This window comes from Callospermophilus lateralis, chromosome X (assembly GCF_048772815.1).
Source record: "Callospermophilus lateralis isolate mCalLat2 chromosome X, mCalLat2.hap1, whole genome shotgun sequence".
Lineage (NCBI taxonomy): Eukaryota > Metazoa > Chordata > Mammalia > Rodentia > Sciuridae > Callospermophilus > Callospermophilus lateralis.
In genome coordinates this window covers 35,978,442-35,995,560 of record NC_135325.1, presented here as the reverse complement: position 1 = coordinate 35,995,560, position 17,119 = coordinate 35,978,442, and positions in this window count along the sequence as shown.

Sequence of the window (17,119 nt, the reverse complement as noted above, 5' to 3'; positions counted from 1 at the left end):
CTCTAGCTTCTGAATATGACAGAAAACATTTGGCCCTTGACTTTCTGAGTCCAGCTTATTTCAGTAAGCATGATGTTCTCCACTCCATTCACTTACCCACAAATGACATAATTTCATTCTTTATGCCTGAATAAAACTTCATAGTGTATTCTGCCACAAGACCAGTGCTGGCTTCATGAGAGAAGGTTTGGTTCATAAGTAATTGCTAGGGAGTTTTAAATTAAAGAGACAAGGCTCTCATTACTTTTAATACCAGCTCCAAGAGGATTCTCCTAGCTCCCACCTCCAGCCACCTAATGCGGTGGTGAGGTTTACAGAAGAGACTAGTGAGAGAGAACACGCCAGGGAGTGGGCTTTATTGGGGAACAAAAAATTCCAGGGAAAATCCCATCCAATGAAGGTTAAGGGGGGCAGCATCCCAAGGTCAGGGGCAACGATTGGGTCTTCAGAGCAGTAGCCAGGCACGCCTCTGCACGGACAAGCCCTCGGACCTGGGAAAAGGTGGGGCAGGCTCTAACACAGCTGTGTCTAAGCGCCTCTCACCCAGACAGGGAGGTAACTCAAATCACATGCGAGGATGGCCTCACACAGTGCATATACACCAAATTTTCTCAGCTGTTGTGAATTGTGATGAAGATTGTGTATTAATGGTATATGAATAGACATATAGTTCAATGAAATAGAAATGAAAGTACAGAAATAAGTGGATATAACTTTACTCAGTTGATTTTCAGTCAAGGTGCTGAGACTATTCAATCAGTTAAAAATAGTCTGTTCAAAAAATGGTGTTGGGACAATTAGATATCCACATGGAAAGAATTTGGATCTCTACCTCACAGTCTATGTAAAAACTGACTACAAATGGATTAAAAACCTAAATATAGTCAGGTACAGTGGAGACCCTGTCTGTAAACAAAATAACAAAATATAAAAAGGGCTGGGGATGTGGCTCTGTGGTTAAGTGCCCCTAGGTTGAATCCCCAGTACAAAAACAAAAACAAAAAACCTAAACCTAAACATAAGACTATAAAATTTAGAATAAAATATAGAGATAAATATCTGAAACCTTAGATTAGACAATCATTTTTTTAGATGTGACATTAAAAATAAAAAGCAAGAGGACTGGGGTTATGACTCAGTGGTAGCATGCTTACCTGGCATGTGTCAAATAAATAAAAGTCCATTGACAATTTTTTAAAAATTAAAAAAAATAGCAAGCAAGAAAAATAGATAAATTGAGTAGACTAAATTAAATATTTACATACTATGAAGGTACATAAGACAAAAATAACCTATAAAATGAAAGAAAATATTTGTAAATCATACTTGATAAAGATCCAGTATTCAAAATAAAAAACTCTTAAACTCAATAATAAAAATAGAGAACCCAATTTGAAAACAGGCAAAGTATCTGAATAGATATGTCTCTGAGGATATATAAATGACAAGTGAGCACAGCAAAGAATGGTCAACATCATTTTTCCCCATGTAAATGAAAATCAAAACCATAATAACATTGCACTTCACCACCACTAGCGTCGCTAAAATGAAAATGATAATAAGCTTGGCAAGAATGTGGAGAGATTAGAATCTTCACATATTTCTGGTGGAGATACAAAACGATGCAATATCTTTGGGATATTTGGGATAAACTGCAATTCTCGCAGTTTAAGCATCAAGTTCCCGTATGACCCCACAATTCTCACTGGGTACATCCCCAAGAGAAATCAAAGCATATGTCCATATATGGTACATCAAATAATGGTACATTGACTTTCATACTGAGATTATTCTTGGGCAAAAAGTAGAAACAGGGGGCTGGGGTTGTAGCTCAGTGGTAGGGTGCTTGCCTAGCATGTGTGAGGTACTGGTTCAATAAATAAATAAATTAAATAAAAGTCCATTGACACCCAAAAAATATTTTTTTAAGAAGAGAGAGAGAGAGAGAGAGAGAGAGAATTTTTTAATATTTATTTTTTAGTTCTCGGCGGACACAACATCTTTGTATGTGGTGCTGAGGATCAGACCTAGGGCCTTGCACATGCTAGGCAAGCACTCTATCACTGAGCCACAACCTCAGCCCCCATTCTCCATTTCTTATCATCCAAATTTGCATGTATTCACCAGATGTCTACCGAGTGCTATCTATTTGCCAAAACATATTATAGATATAGGGGATACATTTATGAACAAACCAGACAAAATTCCCTGCCTTTGTAGAGCTTAGTTGCCAGTGGAAGTCAAACCATTAGCAAATAGAAGTGTAATGTATCAGTTATGGACAATCCTTAGCAAGAAAATTAGAGAAAAGGGAATAAATTGTCCCTGCTAATGCATTCATTTCCAGGTCTCTCTCACTCTTCAGTGTGATGCAATATGGATCCCATTTCCATTCTTTTAAGCTCTCTTAAAAACATAAACATTGTTTTCAGTCCTCCCTCCATGATCCCTCAGTATCTTTCAACATTGTTAACCCACTTCCATCTTAAATGTAGGCCTTCTCCGATGCTCCATCTTGAGCCTTCTTCTCATAGCACTCCTTAATTACGGTCTTATCTACCCCTATAACTCCATTTATCCTTTTTTTTCCAGTCCTAACTTCTCTTCTGCATCCTACACTGGTATTTTTACTGACAGAAACACATTTAACTAGATATCTTACCAGGACCTTAAGCTCCAAATGACCAAAGCTCAATTCGTTATTGACCCCTTCAGGACTATTTTTTCTCTGGGTTCCATCTATTTAAAAATGGTATCACCCAGCTTGCAAAATTTAACTCTGGCTTGTTCTTCTTTACTTTCTTTACTTACTTACTTCTTTATTTTCTTACTTACTTACAAATAAGTCACTGAGGTTTGTCACTTATTTCTTAGGAATATTCCTCAGAAGTCTAAGCCTCCCATTAACACAAGCATGCAGGAATTTGAGCAATAGTTTGGCATTCTGTACTTATTTCTGAGCTCTTCTGAGATCCTTTGGGGCTTGAAATACTCCCAAAGGTAGCAGTAAAATCCCTTTTCACTGGAAACGGATGTTGCACCAGGCAGAGATGAAAGGTCCTGGTCAGCAGCAGCTCACATTGAAGACACCCTGACCAAAGCCCCATGAAACCTCTTCCAACCTGCTGCAGCGCTCGGAGCTGGCCATTATCTCAGTTTTCTCATTTGCAAAATTGGAATGATAGGATTTTCCTGATGGTTTTGAAGGTTGAATATTAATACATATAAAGCTCTTACAACAACTCTGGCACATATTATGCCAGATAAGTGTTAGATACTACTGGTATTGTTATCCTATTATTACCATTATTATGATATCTGGATTAGACTCAAGATTCACATGTGGGGTAGTCTCATTCCATGGACTTGGGGAGTCACATTAACAGCCTGTACTTTATACTATGTGCCAGGCACCATTCTAAATACCTTATATAAATTGTTTCTCTTAGTTTTCATTAATAATATTATTAACTTGTTATGTTCCACATTATACACATGAGGAAACTGAGGCCCAATTCCAGCTATTTTCTCTGTGTAGGACTCAGGAAAGTAGTCAAGAAAACAGTGATAGAATGAGGCAGACTTGTATGTAGTAATTATGTTGTTAATGAATAAATTGAGTTTTAAAAAATACTATTCAGAGCAGAATGGATGATCCCATTTGTTTTAAGAACAAGTTCTGTTACATATCTATAAATTTATACAACAGTTTCTGAAAGAATACAAAATAAATTGGTAATAGAGACTGCCTCTGTGTTGTGTGAGTTACTTTTTTCCTATTTTTCAGGATTGTTTGGATATATATCCAGACATTTGCATTATGTTTATAATTTTAAAACCAGATTTATTTTTAAGGCAAACACGAGTGAATCAGATCTATATGTCCTGATATTAAACATGTTCTACATATATACTTTGAAAAAAGCAATGTGCAGCAGAGTACACATAGAAGAAAGGTGTGAATATACTTTGAATACAACCAAAAAAAAGAATGCATGTGTAGATACTTTACAGGAATATAAAATTCCTGGAAGCATAAACAAAAGTGTTTAAGATTGAGAAAAAGAGGCCAGAGTGAGGGAAAGGAGACATTTACTATTCATTTTTTATCATTCTATGTATTTGATTTCTAAAACCATATTGTTTATTTTATCATAGGGAGAAAATGTATTTTTATTTTGAAAAAGAGAGAGCTGCTATGGTATTAAAATCAGGGCCTAGTGAAGGGAGGGGAGGGGGTTTGGGAGTAGGAAGGACAGTGGAATGAACTGGTCATTATTACCCGATGTGCATATATGATTACATGACCAGTGTGACTCTACATCATGTGCAACCAGACGAATGAGAAGTTATACTCCATTTGTGTATAATGTGTCAAATGCATTCTGTCATACATAACAAATTAGAACAAAAGTTTAAAACTCAGGGCCTAAAGCCTGACTCCAAGTTTGCAGGCTTCCTTGCTTCATAGCTATGATCAAAGAAAAATGACAGCCCAGAGTCCCTGATCCCTCCCAACCAGACTCACCAGCCTCTGCCATCCTAAACCTGTGACATCCTTCTGGCTCCATCCAAGGAGAAGGAGCAAAATTCTAATAGGGGCTCACAGGACTCTTTTTCCACTTGACATTCTCCCTCCACTAGATTCCGTTCAGAGTTTTAGATGAATGGATTTGAGGAAAGAGCAAAAGGGTAGATTCACATGTAAGAATAATAAAAATAACGTACTCACTCCTGGTTTATGAGGAGGTGTGAAAGATGAGAAACAGCAATGTGTGTACAATCGAGAAGGGAAAAGCACTCATCACAGTGGGGGACATAAGTCTTTAGTGGAGGTGGACAGAGACAGGCAGACAGGTGTGGCTTGTGATGCAGAAGCATCATGTGCTATGGAATGGGGAAATTAGTGTCCTAATGTTAAGAGTACCAGGACTAGGGAATTTCCATAGGAAGCACTGACTGCCTTCCTTTCGGCACTGTTCAACTGCTGATAGATAAAATGCACATATATGCGTATTGGGTGGGGAGGTGGAATGGAGGGGAAAACAGAATTCCTTCTGCCTTTTTACACTGAACTATCCCCAAACTCAGAGACATTTTCTGAGGAAAAGAAATCCACCACTTGTTGCAATGCTGTATTAACAGGTCTCCACCATTGCTAAGAAATACCAGGACGGTCCCCAGGCACAATGGACACAGACTAATAATGACTAGTGGTTTGGTCTCTCCCCCATCCTCATACCATTCCAGCCATACCCAACCTGTTATAAAGTCTGTATCCTGCCAGTGATGTCTATACAATATGATGTAGCCAACAAAAATCAATTCTGCTAGGAATTATTTAGGCCTAGTGACACAGAGACAAGGGAGAATAAGTGCAATTCTCAGCACCAGTGGCGTATCTACCTTCATGACTCTGTGGCTACTTTCCCCATAGTCTCAACCCCTATGTATTTGAATACATAATATCCATTCCTAAAAAGACAAAGCAGAGCATTATGTGAAACCTGGGAGTCCTGGAGTTAGGCACTTTAGCTATGAGTAACCAGAGAAACAAAGACTGAGATACATTCTTACCTGCAGTATTTGGTTACACACTCTATGCTACAAACGCAGGAACCTTAAAAGGTTTGCTACTGAATATTCTCGATCCTTGAGAATGCTACCTAGAACTTCCTGAGACTCTCATTCCGCCTAATGATTTCACCACAGCCTTATTCATAGCTTCAAAGACATGGGTCTCTTTAGAGTATGTCAAGGCCTGAAAAAAAGAATGGAAAAGGGAAAAGGCAGAGTCAATTTCATGTTCAGCTCCCGTCTCACCAACCTCCCAATCCTTAACATTGTGAGGGTTTTTCCAGACTTACCAGCTGAGACATCAGCAGCATCAGGAAACCATGGCATGACTCCAGGAAGGTGCAGCAAGCAGGTATCAGCTAAGCTTGTATCATCTCAGTGAAAAGTAGTACAGTTACTGAGCCTTCTTATACTCTGCTGCCCAACCCCTACAACCACTCTTAAGATTGTTCCTCCTACCTAATAGACATTGTTCAAGTATCTGGTACATTTTTGGTGTGTGGAAATTCCTTTTCCTCTGTCCCTCCCTTCTTGTTTTCTCTGATATTTTTACATTGGCCCTTTTGGGGAACTAAAGTCAAGGTTTGTTTTCTTCTTTTGAACATGAAGTCACCCAAACCTATAAGGATGAGAAAGTGATAAAAGCATCTGGTTGGGGAAGAGTACTATGGGAGCAAGATCTTTTTCTTCCACATTAACACTAGTAATTACCTCTACTTGCAAGTGGAATTATATATGTAATAGATCCATTGGCATGGGGCTGAGGGTATGTATGTATGTACACATATATGTATTTAAGTATGTATACATTCTGGTTTCTAAGGCTGTTTAATATTACTTGGGATCAGAACTAGTCTGTTTCCTGGGCAAATCCACTTACATCATTTGAACAAATATAGAGGACATAGAGCAGAGGCTCTGTGAGACAAGTCTCAGTAAAAAGGGACTAAAAGTGAAATAGTAGAGGAATGGTGGAGCAAGGAGCTCCAAAAATCTGCTCAATAAAAATAAGAGCATCAATAATAAATTGTCCAAATTGACATTTTCAGAACTCTGCAATTAATCAAAGGCTTGTGATAGTTCAAGGAGCATTTGTTCAAGAAAAATGGCTGAACCTTTATAAGAACCGTGAGCTTTGTGAAATTTTCAGTTGTCCTATTCCAATCCCTCTACTCCCAGGTCTACAGTAGCTTTGGAAATCAACAGCCTGACAACTACAGTAATTGTGAAAATCAGTAGCCTAGCAGTCACTAGAGGGAGAAACTGAGTTGCAGATCCCAAAAAAGTCCTATTTTCAGAAAATTAACACTATTTGACCCGTGGAGAAGTTTCTTGGCAGTGCCTACTCATACGATTCATCTTTATTTGATCTGTATCAGAACTTGCTCCATACAAAAAGCCTTTTTGGTTTTAATGCTTTATTTTTATTTTTATAGCAGTCTTAGGTTTATAGGAAAATTGAGCAGATGGTACAAAGGGTTGAGAGAGATGCTTAGCAAAATGGTGGCTAGGAATCAGCCTTCTGTAGAAATATCAATTTGAAAATGATCAACACACAAAATACCTTTACAAGAGTTAAGGAAACCGGGTAAGAGATCATGTTACCTGAGTATAGCACAGAAGTAAGGAAAAAAAATACACACACTGAAGAGAGTAGGAAGGACAATTTTACATCGCCTGTAACATCCCCCTCCCCCAACATGAGACTGCACATGTACAGAGACATCCTCTACTTTTATAAGGAGAGGGGACCAAGCACTGGACCTGCTTTGAAATCTAATGCTGCAAAACCCAGCATCAGGCAAGCCCTTGGTGCTTTGGGTAGACAAGAGAGTCATGCTCTCAGCCTGTCCTAGTAGCAGGCTAGATACCACAATCCCAGGCTCTAGGCCTGCACAGCTAACTCTCTCTTCACTGCTGGGCTGACCTCAATAACCCCAGGCTCTAGGTCACTCTTAATCCTAGATCAGTGCTGGTGTACCAGGCTTTAGGCCCAAACCAGCACCAAGCAAGTCCCCACAGCCTCAGTCTCTAGGCCACCCCAGACCCAGGCCAGCCTCACTCAGCAGCCCCAGGGTCCATACCACCCCCAGCACCTGACACCCATCACCCCAGGATCAGGCCTTGTCTTACAGCCCTAGTCATCAGCCTACCACCCATGGACTCAGCCTCCTGGTGAGGCCTTTTAGCTCCAGGCTCCAGGTCCACCCCAGATTACCAATTAGCCCAGAGCCAAGTCGGCCCACAGAGCCCTAGGCTGCAGGCCTGCTCTTGTGTCGTATCAGCAAATCTGCTCTCAAGAACTAGGCCAAACCCGTGGATACAAGATCTAGGCCTGCCCAGTGTTGTAATGTTCCCTATAGCCCTAATACCCTTTAAGCTGGTCCCTGAAGCCCCAGGACCCAGGCCAGCCCTTACAAACCTGGCCTCCAGTATACTTTGCTTTCAGCCTGGCCTCTATGGACCCAAACTCCATGTCATCCCCCAAATGACAGACCACATGGCCATAAGCACTGGTACATCACATGTGATCTCAGGCTGTAGGTCAGCCTTAGGCTCTATACTTGCCTCAGCACCAAGCTGACTCCAGGCTACAGTGGTCTCAGGGTCCAGGCCAGTTCCAGTAGACCCAGGGTACAAGTTCATCCCAGTAGACCTTGGTGCCAGGCCAGCCTCCATGGACTGAAGCTCTAGGACCACCCACACAAATACAAGGTCTAAATTCAACTCTGTGAACACAGGACCAAGGCTTGGCCTCAAAGACTTAGACTCAAGACCAATGTAGTACCTGGATAGGCCCTGAAGACTCAAGTTCAAGGTCTACCCTAGTGTTAAGTAAGGCCCTGAAGAACATCTCCAAGAGATACAGGATCTAAGCCTACCCGAAGCAGATGAAAAAAAAGCTCCACTCCAGTAGATCCAGGCTCCAGGTCCACCCACTGGCTGACTCAGATTCCAAAAGAAAACAGGGGTAGCTATGTTTAAATCAGATAAAAGTATACTGCAATTTTTAAAAAAAAAAGTAAAACAAGACAAATAAGGTCTTTATAAAATGAGAAAGGGGTCAATTCAGAAAGAACACATAACAATTGTAAGCACATGTACACCAACATCAGAGCACCCAAAAAATACATGACAAATGTTAATGGGTCTGAAGGAAGAGTTAGACTGCAATATAGTAGGGGACTTTAATATCCTTTTAATGTACTTTCAGTAATGGAAGGATCATCCAGAGAGAGACATGATGAGAAAAATTGGACTTAAACTTCACCCTAGACCAAATGGACTTAACAGCCCTATATAGGACCTTGCATCTCAAGGCAGCAGAATGTACACTTTTATTAAGTTACATAGACCATTCTCTAGGATAAACCATGTGGTAGATCTCAAAACACTCCCAACACATTCAAACAAATCAAAATCACATCAAGTGTTTTTTCTGACCACAATGCCATGAAACTAGAACAGGGGAATCTTTAGCAATTCTACACATAAAGTAGAAAAAGGCGTGAGGCCTGGAACCACAGAACAAGAATAAGGCATCAAAAAGAGTTTTATTGGGAATGTGAGGTGCTCTGCATCGAGGTTCACTGGTCAGTGAAAGAATGAGGGGAGGTCGTGAGTGCTCAGGCAGAACCATAGCCAATTAGGTCCCTAGAGGAAGGAGGGCTAGGCCAACCACACTGTTACTACCCTTAGCAGGTTGGCCAAGCAGAGTTTAGGGGCGGGGTCACTTCAGCCAGGTGAAAAGTCCCTGCCCATGGCTGCCATGGGATGGCGAGGGGGAAGCTGCGGGCAGCTAATACACATACATGGAAATTTAGACAACAACCAGGAGGTCAATGAAGAAATTGAAAGGGAAATTTAAAATATTTTCAGACAAATGAAAATGAACATACAATGTGCCAACACTTATGAAATATAGCAAAATCAGTTCTAAGGGCAATAAATTCCCACATCAAAAAATAAGAACACTCTCAAATATCGTATACTACAGCTCAAGGATCTAGAAAAAAAGAGCAAACTAAAACCAAAGTTACTAGAAGGAAATATGAAATAAAGATCAAAGAAGAAATAAATAAAATATAGACTAGAAAAACAATAGAAAGGATTAACAAAACTAAGAGTTGGTGGGTTTTTTGTTATATACTGGAAATTTTAATTTCTTTTTAAAAAATGTATGTACAAGATTAGTAAATGTACACAAATTTGGGTGATGAGATAAAATTGATAAGTCTTTACTTGATTTAAAAAAGAAGACTAAAATAAAATTAGAAAGTAAAATGGAGGCATTGCAACTGGGAGGACAGAATACAAAGGTCCATCCGAGACAATTACACAATTATATACCAACAAATTCAATGAACTAGAAGAAATACATAAATTTGGAGAGACACACAACTTACTGAGTCTGAATCAGGATAAACAGAAAATTTGAACAGAACAATAACAAGAAAGAAGATTGAATTAGTAATAAAAAGACTCCCATCAGAGAGAAGTCCAAGAGCCGAGAGCTTCACAGCTGGATTCTACGAAATATGGACATTCTTCACAGAACTAGAAAATGGGGTTCTGAAACTTATTTGGGAACATAAGAGACCCAGAATAGCCAAAACAATTCTAAGCAAGAAGAGCAACGTTGGAGGCATCACAATATCAAATATTTAAAAAAGAAATAATATCAATGTGTCTCAAACATCCAAAAAATTGAAGAGGAAGGAATTTTTCTCAAACCCATTCTACAAGGCCAGATGAACCTGCATCAAACCCAGATAAAGAATGGGGGAAAGAAAGAAGCAAGCAAGGAAGCTACAAGTCAATATTCCAGATTAATATAGAGGCAAAAATCCTCAACAATGTACTGGAAAATTGACTTCAAACCACACTAACAGACCATGATCAAATGGGATTTATCCCCACAATGCAAGGAGGCATTAACATAAGCAAATCTATAATTGTGACAAACCCCATGAACACAATAAAGGACAAAAATCATATGTTCATCTCAATAGATAGAGAAAAAGCGTTTGATAAAATACAACATGCGTTTATGATAAAAAAATTTTTAACAAATTTGGTATAGAAGAAACGTACCTCAACACATATGGCAATTTCACAGCTAACATCATACTGAGGTAAAGGGGGATATTTTTTCCTATAAGATCAGGAACAAGACAAGCATCTTACCAGAGTAGTGGTCCACTTTATGCTTTGAACATAGCCCTTGCTGCTCTACCACTGCAGCTTATTTTTAAAAAGAACACATTTCTTTCTCTTCCTCTCTCCCTGCTCCTCCCTATTCTCTCTGCCTCCCTAATCTCAGGGGAAACAGGATTACCTTTCTTCCCCATCCCAGGCAGAGGGTGCTTGAGCACACACCTACCACAGGAATGAAGTAATCCAGACCTTGTGGATGGCCCTAGAAGATCTCAGAAATGACTGTCTCCCGAATTAACAAGTGAATTACAACTCCAACAGAGAACATGTGGAACCTAGCCTTTGAGTCACCTCTTTAAAAGCCCCCTGTTCCTGCTGATGGGCACAATCACAGCCTTTGGGAAAGGAGTCCCCTGTGCTTCTCCTTGGTACCAAAGCAATAAGCCTTCCGTTTCCCTTTTTCTAAAACTGCATCCTCGAGGCCATGTTCCTGGCTGCCCCATGCAGTGAAATCAAGAAAACTGGCAGGCAGCTTCTCAGCAGCAAGGTGGGTGAACAAAAAACCAGGGGGAGTTTACTAGAATTTAAAACTGGACATTCAAATCAGGTCAGGGACTCAGGAGTTTGGATATAATAAGAAAGAAATCCCCAGCAGCACAGCTAGGCCAGAAGCTCCAGCCAAGTGTCCCTCTTGGGCATAGTAGAGGGATAAAGGAATTAAAGGAACCCGCACTTTTAGGAGGTCCGAGGCACGTCTGGGTATGGAGCCTTTAAAGATCAAGTACATCACCTGACAAACCTGAAAGATGTGCTGCATGATGTCTGTATGTGGGGAAAGAAGCTGCCATCTCTCTACCTCATGTGCGGAGGGAGAACAGAGGAAGGATCCATTCTGTAGCTGCAGCATGGGCCAGGAACAGAGGAAGCCAATTCCTGCAAACCCAAGTTTGGCCTGAAATACAGGCCCAGTAAACACACACTGCACAACATAGAGTGTGCTTGTGTGACCAGGAAACATCAAATGTGGAGAGAGGTTTACAGGGGAAAACTGGTCGTGGAAACCCACCCAGCTCTACCCTCCCGCTGCAATCCGACTGCTTGCAGGACCTTCTGGAAGAGATGAATCTGGCTGGGAAATTGGAAGGACAGGGACAGAGGAAATTGTTTGGAGATTGAACCCAAGACCAGGAAGTGTGGGGTCTGCAGGTGATGTACAGGACTAAGAATTGGGTCTCCCACCATGTGAGTGGACCCAGGGGAAATCCCTGGGGTAGTCTTCCAGCAAGGACCAGCAAGTACTGGAGGTACTGGAGGTGTGCTGATTAAAAATCTCCAGACCAATTGGCATTCAGCAAAGACCCTGGAGCCCAGGCCTAAACCCTGCCTCTAGGAATTCCACCTGTGGGTTACCTCTCTCACTCCAGCAAGCCAGAGGGTGGGGCATCACACTCTAGAAGACCCCGCCTCACACTGCTGAGAAGCGAAGCGGAGAATATTTTCAACTCTGATAGAAAGAATTCTTTAATTTTTCATCAAGATTTTTTTCTTTTCTGTTTTTTTTTAATTATTTTTTACTGTTTAATTGTGACCTTAATGGTACATGGACATTTATATACTCTTCTACTTTTTCTTCCCATTTCTAGCATTTTTGAAGCCAGTTATTTTACATGGATTAGCTTTTTGTGAACTAGGATTTTTGATTAGTATATTTTAGTTTTATTTTGTATTGTTTTATTTTTCTTTTTAATTTTTTAAAAATTTTGCTTTATATATATACATATACATACATATATATACATACACACACACACACACACACATATATATTTTCCCCTGCCTGTTTCCCTTGTTTTCTTATCTTCTGCTAATAGCCAATATCTATTGTTCCTTCTTTGACTCTTCCTTTAATCTTTTTCTTCTGTGTTTTCTCTTCCTCCCTCACAATCATCACATCCTATATCACCCCTGTTCACTCCCTGTGCACCATTTGAAAATATAAACCATTTTTCAAACTTGTTCTTTTTATAATAGGCGATAACTGATCATATCATTTCTGTTTATTGTGATAATTATCATTATAGACATCACAGTAGGAGCTACTTGGTTAATGCTGTAACTTGTTTGCAAATAATAAAAATAATTATTTTTCTCCCCCTAACCAGTGAGGTACTAGAAACCTCCAGGGACACTAGAAGTCCACAGGGGAGAGACTCTACTGCCTCTGATCCATACTGTTAGATGGGTAGACACACAAACAACACGAAAACTAAGGGAACAAATCACCCCAAGCAAACCAAGGTACTCCAATAATAGAATCCATCAACACCATAGTGGAAGAAATGTCAGAGAAGGAGTTTGGAGTGTACACAGTTACATAGTTAAACTGATCTGCAAAGTAAAGGATACTGTAAGAGAGCAAATACAGGGAGCAAAAGATCACTTCAATAAAGAGAGAGATTCTGAAAAAATCAAACAGAAATCCTTGAAATGAGGAAACAATAAACCAAATTAAAAACTCAATAGAAGGCATCACCAACAGAATAAACCACTTGGAAGAGAGAACCTTAAGCAGTGAAGACAAAAATATATAATCTTAAAAATAAAGTGGACCCCAGAGAGAAGATGCTAAGAAACTATGAGAAGAACTTTCAAGAACTATAGGATAACATGAAAGAACCAAATTTAAGATTGATCAGGATAGATGAAGGCACAAAGATACAAACCAAAGGAATGCACAATATTTTCAATGAAATAATATCAGGAAATTTCCCTAAAGAGTAAGATAGAAAATCAAATACAAGAGGCTTAGAGGATGCCAAGTGTTCAAAATTACAACAGACCCACATCAAGGCACATTATAATGAAAATACCTAGCATATAGAATAAGGATAGAATTTTAAAGGCTGCAAGAAGAAAATAACAGATTACATATAGGGGGAAAACAATAAGAATCTTAGCTAATTTCTCAACCCACACTGTCAAAGCTAGGAGGTCCTGTAATAATATATACCAAGCTCTGGAGAAAACATGGATGCTAAGCCAGGTGTGGTGGTGCATACCTGTAATCCCAGCAGCTCAGGAGGCTGAGGCAGCAAGATTTTGAGTTTAAAGCCAGCCTCAGCAATTGCAAGGTGCTAAGCAACTCAGTGAGACCCTGTCTTTAAATGAAACACAAAATAAGGCTGAGGATGTGGCTCAGTGACTGAGTGCCCCTGAGTTCAATCCCCAGTACCAAAAAAAAAGAAAGAAAGAAAGAAAGAAAAAAATGGATGCCAACCAAGAATCCTATATCCAACAAAATTAAGCTTCAAATTTAAAGATGAAATAAAAACCTTTCATGATAAACAAAAGTTAAAAGAATTTACAACCAGAAGCCTGCACTTCGGAATATTCTGAACAAATTATTCTATGAAGATGAAATGAAGAAAAAAAGTAAAAACAAGTGAAAGAAGGAACTACACTAAAGGAAAAGTCATTCAAAGGAGAAACTAATTCAAATTAAAAACTAGAAATAATAAAACAAAAGGCCCAGGAACACAAATCATATCTCAATAATAACCTTGAAAATTAATGGCCCAAATTCAACAATATAGACTGGCAAATGGATTAAAAAACAAGACCCAACAATATGCTATCTCCAACAGACTCACCTCATAGGCAAAGACGCCTAGAGACTGAAGTGAAAAGGCTGAGAAAAGTACATATCACTCACATGGATTGCATAAACAAACAGAGATTTCCATCCTCACATCACATGAAGTGACTTCAAGCCAAAGACAATCAGAAGGGACAAAGAAGGACACTCCATACTGCTTAACAGAATTATACATCAATAAGACAATCATAAATATTTATGCCCCAAACAATGGAGCATTTACATACATCAAACAAACACTTCTCAACTTCAAAAATCAAATAGACCACAACACAATAATAGTGGGTGACTTTAACACGCCTTTCTCACTACTAGATAGATCTTCCAAACAAAAATTAAAACAGAAAAACTCTAGAACTGAAAAATATAATCAATAATTTAGACTTAATAGACATATATAGAATATTGCATCCATCAATGACTGAATACACTTTCTTCTCAGCAGCACACGGATCTTTCTCTAACATAGACCATGTTACATAAGCTATCACATAGGTTGGCATACAATCATAATATTCCTTGAATATATTTTTAGCATCTATTCCTTTGTACTGATATTAATTTTTGTGTTCTTGTCTTCTTGATTAGACTTGTTTGATTTTTATCAAATTTTAGCTGTATTATTTCTATAATTCTGCTCCTACTCTTTTTTCCTTCCTATGACTTAATTTTTTTAATTAATTTACTTACTCTAATTTGTTATACATGACAGCATAATGCATTTCAATTCATAGTATACATATACAGCACAATTTTTCAAGTCTGTCGTTGTATACAAAGTATATTCACACCATTCCTGTCTTTATACATGTACTTAGAGTCATGATGTCCATCTTATTCCACTGTCTTTCCTACCCCCATGCCCCCTCCCTTCCCTTCCCTCCCCTATGTCCTATCCAAAGTTCCTCCATTCCTCCCATGCTTCCTCCCCATACCTCATTATGGATCAGCATCCACATATCAGAGAAGACATTCAGCCTTTGGTTTTTTTAATTTGAAAATAATTTGATTGTTATTCTAGCATCTTTCTGGTACAAATACTTTAAGTTATAAGTGTTCATCTGAGTATTATTAAGTCCCAAAAATATCCTGATATTTTAAGCTTTTATCATCACTTAGTTCAAAACACATTTTATTTAATATTCTTGTGCTTTCTTCCTTTAGCTCAAAGATATTTATAAGTGCACCATTTAATCTTGAAATGGTTGATGTGGTGGTGGGGTTCTATATATCTATATATCTATATATTCTAATATAATAATTTATGCAGGTAGCAGTCTGCATGATTTCAAATTTTAAAAAAGTAAGGGAAATGCTTTTTGTATTTCTTGTTTTGGTTACATATGTGTCAAAACTGATCAAACTGCATACTTCAAATATGTGCATTTTATTGTACTTCAATTTTACCTCAATAAAGCTATGGAGAAAAAAGTGTCCTTGTTATTGGATTGGCATCAGGGACAAGAACCAAGCATTAGGGAACAAATTTGGCCCCCAGTTGGAACATGAGTGCAGCCCCCACTCCAGCCTTCGTGGGCAGGCTTGGGTCTAAAGTAACCCCACTCCCAAGCTGAGGATGCAAGTGCTGGGGAACTTGCTGAGAGCCAACTGCAGAGAGTTAGGAGATGGGCAAATTTGCCTCGGGTTGAACAAGGGGAGCTGTTCCTGTGAGTAAAGGGAGGGGCTGAAGGACCACCCAGCAGCTGTTGAAGTTCCTTTGGTTGCTTCAAACACAGGTTGGCCTTAATTTCTGTCCTTTTCTTTTCTGGGTGCAGTTATTTTGCCAGTCTCCCCAGGGAGAGAGTATCCCCAGTTTGATGGGATACTATTAGAGCAAGGATTTCTCTGTCCCAATAATGCATATCTCCTGGCTAAATGGGGTATCCTGTCAGATAGGAAAAGGGGAGACAACTCCTACCCCCAGGTTAGGAACTGACAGTACTGAAACCTACTGCCACATAGTTTGTGGCCAGCAGCCTCCACCCCCCAGGGCAAAAGGGGCTGGAAGGCAGGGCAGAGGCCACATTCTCTTGGGCCATTTCTCTAAGCCCAGGCAGCTTTTCTGGGACTTTGTTTCCCAGTTGACCCAGCCCTAAGGCCAACCTATGTGTGGTAGGCAGCCTCGCAAAGGGAGCTCCAAGCAAGCCTAAAGAAAAGGACGGAAAGGGCCTCCTCTGTGGCATACAAATATGCACCTAAGAAAAAGGTCCACAAGGAGCCTCTGTGTGCAATTGACAGTGGGGAACTCACTTAAAGTGGATGGCATTGGGATGAAAGGGAGACTGGTCAGGCTCAAAAATATCTTGTACTCCAACCCCTTGAATGCAACCTGGGAGAGAAAAGATGGAGTCACAGTTTGTGTATATGCCGATTGTCTGATCCCGCTCCTGGGATGAATTTGTTGTGTCAATTAAGTGCCCAGATAACATTCACAAGGATTGTTTCAGCATGTGAATTTTAAAAAGGATTGGAAACTAGAAAAGATAAAAGAAAATTACAGGCATGGAAATATATTTTAGTGCAGAAAATTGGAAGATAAAAGCAATATTTCTGGATGAGAAAGTATTTTGTCTGGTAAAGTAATATTCTTGTGCTAAAGTCCAAGATGAAAGAGGAAAACTAAGGATAGTAAATAAGTTGTGAATGTTTAAGTTGCAGAAGGTTCATGGATGGTAAACCTCAACAAGTTTGTGTTTGTGATTAAATTGGCTTTAATAAGCACAAATTTAT